At 38.2% G+C, this 8,130-nt stretch overlaps 1 long non-coding RNA gene across 1 annotated transcript; it reads right to left on the bottom strand.

Moving 5' to 3' along the window:
• Positions 1-548: 548 nt before the first annotated feature.
• On the bottom strand, positions 549-7,018 carry LOC121135105. Its single transcript, XR_005872290.1, has 3 exons — positions 6,924-7,018; positions 3,999-4,087; positions 549-1,066 (listed from the first exon to the last, which is right to left on the bottom strand). It is a non-coding gene; the product is annotated as an uncharacterized LOC121135105 (long non-coding RNA).
• Between the last annotated feature and the right edge of the window lie 1,112 nt (positions 7,019-8,130).

Genomic DNA, 8,130 nt, shown 5'->3' with positions numbered 1-8,130 from the left:
CCAGGATGAAGTGTAGAATATTATAGGAGTCTGTCTTGGTCAGCCTCATCCAGAGTCACAGTCCAACACAATGTATTTTCCATATGAAGGGAGCTGTCTGATGGAATCACCAAGCAGGCAGATGTGTATACCATCAGCTGGGGAATAGGGCATCATCTAAGAATCAGGCTTTTGTCTCTAGAACACTGGGCACTCAGACTGGGCACTCAATGAGAGCAAAATCCAAGCAGAGTATGTTCATAAGAATCTATGTATAAACTCTATTTCCAATCATATGTCCATTCTATTGAGGATTCCAAAGTGCAATAATAGTATTGGCTAGGGAATAGGTATACTGTTACCTATATGATGTGTAATGCTACCTACTTAATTACTAAGGTCTTCTACGAGATTTAAGTTATATAATCATCCCTATATAACAAAAATATTTTCACCTAATTTCCAGTTGAAAGAGATGTATTCAGACATCTTTTACACAGAGTTTCTTGTCAGAAATTTTACTTCTGGTCTGTTTCTTCAAGTACTTGTCTATCCAGACAAACCACTATAATTTGATATCTAATCACAGGCACAGATCTTACTCCTCTATACAGAAAACTTGGTAAAATGTATTTCCTGCATGCCGCTGTTATGTTTGCTCATTAAGTAAAGTGACCAACCACAGGGGATAAGAAACCTGCTCTTGATGTAATATGGAAAGGCCCACGCTCAGGATGCTCAATCTGTCACCTCTATCTTACTGTCCAATTCTTCAATCTAGAGAAGAGCTTTTGCACCAAGAAAGTTTTATGGCCCGGAGACAAACCTGAGGGTGGATTTCCCGAGTCATGGGCAGTTCCTTGTCTTCTCTCCAATACCACTAACATTGAATATTTGATAGACATAGTTTCTAGTCACTTTTCCTCTGCTTGTTTTATCTATATATACACATAGTCAATGGTACAATCACAGCATTCCCTCTATCACAGCTGTTAAACAAAGAGTACATCCAAAAGGTGTTTTAACATTGAACATATTTCCATGGCTCCATGCTATTTGCAAGCATCCTTGTGAAACATCAAATTATCTGTTGGAAAATCACAAAGCAGGTAGTTAAAGAATTGTGTTCTGTGTATTGCATGGCATATGATATAACCAAGACTATTAATTCAAATATAATAGAAGATATTTTATAGTCTCTACTGAATATTTATAAAAGATTACCAAGAATCTTCATACTTAACATTCCCAGAACATGATTGAACTGTGCCTTGAAAACACAGGGAATGTACACAACATGATGGAGGATGTGAAATTTGAGATCTAGTTAATACTGTGAATCAAGAAATAGGGAACATATATTTTACATTAATTATCTTATTTTTATACATTTGATCATCTGTGCATGCACAAATACTCACATACATATATATTCATATAAGAATATGAACAGATATAAATATAGAGTTGGGGTGTTTAGATGATAACGCTGAGGTAATAAATTAATGGAAAGATGATGGATTATCAAGACAGGACAGGATTGGATAGAAAACAGGGGAAAAGAGCATCTAAAACTCACGGACATGGAGAAATTATAGTACATTGCTGGTGGTGGCGGTGGTGTGTGTGTGTGTGTGTGTGTGTGTGTGTGTGTGTGTGTGTGTGTTTACATGCTCTTCTGTTTGCTAGAGATAGCAAATAACTTTGATTTTGTGAGTGAAATTCTGACACAACTGTTGAAGTCTTTAGAATTATCTAATGAGTATGAGAAGACAGAGAATGTATGAATGCTGTCTGCATTTAACAGGAGCAAATAATGGTTAGGGTGGCTACATAAGTAATCCAAATCGTAACACTGCTGCCAAGAACATGTGTTTAACCATATGGAGTATCTTCTGTAAATTAGGAATGGTACAAGGGTAGCTGAGACATATGGTCATCCTAAATACAGTGGATATGTTCAATACATGTGCATTTAACATGCACATACCCTTCTTTGTTTTAGAAAAGGTACACCTCCAATTCAGTGATATCTGAGGAAAGTTTGATGTCATTGCATACATTCTGGAGAAAAAAATCAAATTCAACAGGGTGGTGAGTTTTGATGTGCTAGCAACAGAAATGTCCATGTCTAGCAGAATTTTCTATGGAGATGATGTTCAAGATTCTGGACAGCTGTGTTTTTTAGCACTGAAAAATTATTATGCCATTTACACTGTTAGTTAAATTTATTCAGAGAATCATCTAGTTTGAAGATCTGAACACTGGAGATTATCACTGACTGCTCTAATTTTATTTCTACTGCTGTGATACATATCCTGACCAAAAGTGAATTAAGAGAGAAAAAGGTTCATTTCTGCTTATAGGCTACAACCAATTATGGAAGAAAATTGGGGCAAAAACTCAAACAGGAACTTGATGATAAGCCTAATTTCTATTGCAAAGCAACACCCCTGACCAAGAATCTTACTGCCCAAGAAGGACAGTTATAATGATAGAGGATGTCACTCCATGGTTCCTTCAGGCTCCTGCTCAGCTAGTCCAGAGAATGGGTACTATCTATGGTGGGCTGGACACTCTTGCTTCAATTAACAATAAAGACAACCCTCCAACTGACATGACCACAACCAATCTGATTAGGGAATTCCTCAACTCAGTCTTATCACCCAGGTGATTTCTAGGTTGTGTCAAGTTAACGTTAAAACTAAGTAGGGCACTGCCAAGGACAGAGGGACATGGAGCAATGAAATAAAGCGAGAACCTGGGAATCCAACCCTAGTCACTGTGGAAGATAAGCACATACTATAAATGGCAAGGATGCATGCATATTGTACTCTTATCACTATTTCAGTGTAGTAATGTGAAATGATCTTCCTATGGCCTCACACAGATGAAAGTAAATGCCAGGTCCTCTACTCTCCAACATGCCTGACAATACTTACATATTTTACATATTTGGTCATCACAATTTTGAATGGAAGGATTTGTTTTTCTATTCTCCATGGAAGGATCCAATTTTGAATAATCATGGTATTATGAGCTATCTGGCATAACTAATAACTGTATATTCTGAAATTTAAGCCATAGTCTATGGGTTTAGACCCTAACACTTTCCATTACATTGTATGGCCCAACACACTATTCAGTGTGCTGCTATCCAAATACCAAATATTTCCTTTAATAAAGGAAATGAGACCTTTTCATGCCTTAAGTTTCCAGACACAAGGGTATTTTTAAATCCAAATTAAATAGAAGAATCCTGTAATTCTCTTCTATTCTCTGAAGCTCTAATGTGGACAATGCCACATGTGTAGATATACAACCTCAATTGAAACACGCATCACACTTGGACTCAGACCAAGAACCAGAGTCACACAATTACATAAAACTCTGTCCACCTAAAGGTCTTCACTTATCCATACATTAGTATAAAATAATTTACAAGATGATTATTTCTCATCTGCGATTTATGGAGAACAATGTTGCACTCAGCTGTTAGACCAACCATTTGCAACAAGCTTTATGATAATCAGAGGATGAAATACATTATAATTGTGGCTCATTGCTTATTTTTAAGTTCCATGGTTACTGGGAGTTTCTAAACAAAATAATTCGATTATTTTGACAAACCATTTTTCCCCAGAACTTACATCTTTTAGTTAAGACATCCTATCAACATAGATCATTACATCTGCTGAGTATTTTCCAGACCTTAATTTTGTTCCGAATTCTCATTAAATAATTTCTATCAAATAAATTGAGTGCATTTTGATAATTAGTCTTTTACTGGTATATAATATATAAATTTATTTCTGGGTACTATAATAGAGAACATCTCAACATTAGTATTTCTACAAGCAAATGTAACTGTATTTATAAACATGATCAAGACAATCTTCCTCTGAATTTGAATGTTGATATTTAGAAAAAGAATGTTATTTATTCTTTCAGAATTTCATGCTATATAAATTTGATTATATTTATTTCTATCCTGCAATTCCTCCCAGATTGTCTCTTACCTCTCTACCCATCCAACTTCATGTCTTCCTTTAAGAATAATTCCAAAATGAAGGATGTTGGGTGACTCCTCTTGAGTGTGGGTCCATCCCTGTGGTGCAGTAAGTAGGTACATCCAGAGTCACCCCCCCACTGGAAAAAAACCTGATTTTCCTCTCCCAGCAGCTACCAATTGCAAATAACATTTTAGCTCTGATACCATTAAGACACACAATTCCTTGTGTCTTTGTCTGTGGGATTCTTTCCTGGGTTTGAAGGAGCATGGGAAGAAGTGTTGAGAAGAGGGCTGCAATGCATTTCCTCAGTATATAATGATTCACAGGCAGCATGTTTGACTGAGGATGATAGTGATGAGCAGAAAACAGACAAGGCTTCCATCCCCAGGGAATGAACACTGTACTGGAAAGATTGCATGAGTGGGGGACAGTATACCATTGCTTCATACTTTCATCCTTTTGAATTTAATCTTATAGAAGACTGATGGAATTGATTACTGAACCATTCTTTGAGGTTGCTTGCATAGAAAACTTGCTAGACCTTAGTATGGAGTCCCCAAAGATGAATATTTTCCAAAACTGTTGTTAAGGTATGGTGGACAGTGGTTTGCATTCTGCAAACCCTGTAGTGTGGGCTGGCCTGAAGCACAAGTTCCATTCCATACAGCTGTGTGTTCTCCAAGAACCGCCTCTCTAAAATGGCTTGGCAAGAATTACTATGAGGTTTGGAAGACAGTCAAGAGGACTTGATTCTGGGAAGAACAATTGCTCCCGGGAGCAAATGGAATAACTGACACAGAAATCAGTTCGTTTGCTCCTCAGCAGTGATGCAGGACTTGGGAATTTTCAACCTCTTTTGTGTCTGGCAGCAAGATAAATTCCAGCCTTCACAGACTCTCAAGCTGAGAAAATGTATCTTCGTTGGGCACTTTTGGATAAATCATGGCCAGCATTTTAGGAAACCCTAGATAGGAGAGGTTGGACAAAGCAAAACTCAGGGACTGCACTTTAACTATTGTAGGGGCAGGCATAAGGCCATCACTGCTGAATTCAGATTTTCCTGAGCCACCTGACAGGTCACTAAGTGTGAGGACAGTGGTTTCAATATTATGTAATCAGGAATGCCCTTTCTTAGGAGCTCATGTGCATGATGAGGTCACACTCACAGTTTAAAGACATTCTCCTGCACACAGATCTGAGGTTGATTTCCTTTCATCATTTTCAATAAATTTTGTTATTACTATGTCTGTATTACATGTTATTATTAATACATCTGCATTACATGTGTAGGTAGATGTGCACATGCCATTATACATGTGTGGAGGATAGAGAACCACTTTATGGTCTTTATTCTCTCCTTCTGCTTATACAAAACTTCCAGGGAAGGAGCTCTGGTTATGAGGCTTGCATGACAAGTAGTTTAGCCTCTGAGCCATTGAGCCAGCATTTAAGTTGGTTTTTAGATTGTATCACTTATATATCAGTAGTCTTTCTTTTCCTATATCAGAATATTAAATCATTGCTTTGCTAATAGAAATTCAGGAGAGGCTAAATATTTCATGAAAGTAACTGCTTTGAGGGCCAACAACAAAAAATTTGGATTAAATAAAATAGCCAGATAATTTGTATTTGCAAAAATAAAATCAAGATGACTTTCAGGGTTGTTCTGGACCATTGGCTACCCATCACAGTAGTCTAGGACACAAAATAACTTCAGTATTATTAAGTGAGGTGATGACTCATACCATATACAAGATCTACAAATGCCTACTCATCTTACAGTTGAGGTATAAATATGAAATGAGCTGCTTTCTTTATAATTGCGTTTATTTTAAATCTCACTTTTCACTTATGAAGGTATATAATTCAACAGTAATACCTGCACCAGAAAAACAAGAAATTAGTAAGATAATGAAAATCCCTGGGTCTCCCTACGAGTTTAAGCATTCATTTAACTTCCATAAATTATCTTAAAATTGTTAATCAGAAAATATGCAAAAAGGTCGTTTCATAAACCTAGAAAAAGGGATGTGGGTCATTCATAGTTCACATAAGTCAAATGTCGAATTGAATTCATGATTGCTTACTCATTTCATTTTTCCTTCTGTTTATAGTGATGTTCACTGATTTATCTCACAGTTACTTCTGTGCGCATTGTTGTGTGTGTGTGTTTGTGTGTGTGTCTGTGCATGTCTGTGTGCATGTAGATGTTAGTGCGTGTGGAGGCTGAAAGTCAATGTCACATATATATATATATATATATATATATATTGCTCTGTCACTCTCCTCCTTGTTTGTTTATTTGTTTATTTATGTATTTGGGGGGTGATATCTCTCACAGGCCTGTTACTTATAAATTAGTGTATGCTGGTCAGCTAGTATACCCCACAGGTTTTCCCATGCCTTCCTCCCAAGCTGGGTGTACAAGCTCATCTGATATGTCAGGATTTATAAATAATTAACATTTTTATTTTCCAAAGAAGTAACTTACTATTATATTTCCATCATTTACATCCTTCTTCCTTCCCCATGATTGCCCCCATATATATATATATATTGACATATATATATATACATATATATATATATATATATCGACAACCACTTGGAATTGGATAACCTATCAGGAAACCTATCTGTAGAGAGAACTGATTCTCTCAGCATCCAATGATTTCCTATACCTCCTCATTTAGGGTGGGGCCATGTAAAATCTCCCCATCTACAATAAGCTGTCAACTGGTACTTTCATTATTCGGCTTTTTCAGAGATCCACAACTAATCAAAATACAGAAGACCATGGGATGTGAAGCCCAAGTTACTGTATCTTCAATGAAACTTCTATATCTAAGACTCAGGGACTATCACCGAAGAGGGGCCGGAAGATTGTAAGATCCAGAGGACCAGGACACCCATTGCCATATAGTATCCTACCCATAGCATCTCAGCAAAATGTGATGGAAGATGTCCTTCTGCACGCTGTTGAATATATGCTTCCCTTATGGGCTGCTGAATTAATGCTGACTGGCCAGTAGCTGGTGGGGCTACCGGACTAGGAATCCTGGGAAGAGGAATGCAGGAAGTCACCAGGAAGACGTCACATAGTCACTGAAGGAGGAACCGTTCTGGAGCATTATGGGTAAGCCACAGCCTCGTGGCAAAATGGGTACAGAATTAAGAGAGAGCTAGCCAACGAGAAGCCTGAGCCACCGGCCCAACAAGTTTTAATTAATAGAAGCTTCTGTGTGTTTGTCTGAGTCCAAACGGCTGTGACTCCGGTGATACAGAAACTCTGTCTCTCCTGTCTTCAGAAGTGCTTGCATGCCACGCTTTTTCAAATGGGTGCTGGAGAGCAGAACCCAGGTTCCCACAACTGTGCAGTGAGCACCTGTTCCACAGAGGACCTTCAGATGTTGATTTCCATCCTCCCTAGGGCTCCCTTGTCAGCCCTGGCCACTTAGCACTTTCTTCCCAGATCTGTAACCACACCTCGCCCTCGCCCTTGACCACACCGACTACTGAGACAGACATCCTTTTCTGGCACAATCATGAAATTTCAAAGGACTCCATTAGTCACGGTTTATCACTTGGCAGATTCAGAAATCCAGGAGTAAGCAGGCAGTCAGGTGGGCATGTACCATTTGCTTTATCTGGCTACAGTAATTTGAAATCCCACACTGCTTTGTGGAGAGGGCGTGACCTCACCACAGTCAGTATGCTCACTGTGTGTTGACTATTAACAGCAAGGATAAGTGATTTGTCACAAGAGAACGACCCCCTTAAGACAAATGAGACACATGACTCCTTCCAGGGATTCTTTCTGTCTGGTCAGGAAAGAGTCTGGCGATAATGTGCTGTGAGATAATCATTCCTGTGATAAGGGTGAGGATGACAGCTTAACAGAGGTTTGAGAAAGAACAGATATGTATCGCCTTCAGCAGATATACAACACTGATATTTTTATCAGCCATTTCCTTTAGTATTTTACTCAAAATGCACTCAGCTGTTAATTTTCTAGGCAGAAAACATTCAAGCGGATAAAGATAATCCTTGGACACTTGAAAACCACTTTAGGCAGTGAACTATTACAGGCTAAGGGCTGACCCTAGGTTCTCATGTCTAATCTGGGGGATTTTGGCCA

The sequence above is a fragment of the Mesocricetus auratus genome, unplaced genomic scaffold (assembly GCF_017639785.1).
Source record: "Mesocricetus auratus isolate SY011 unplaced genomic scaffold, BCM_Maur_2.0 Super-Scaffold_100031, whole genome shotgun sequence".
In the NCBI taxonomy this organism is placed as follows: Eukaryota; Metazoa; Chordata; class Mammalia; order Rodentia; family Cricetidae; genus Mesocricetus; species Mesocricetus auratus.
Note: the sequence above shows the minus strand (reverse complement) of the source record. Positions and strands in the feature narration are given on the sequence as shown.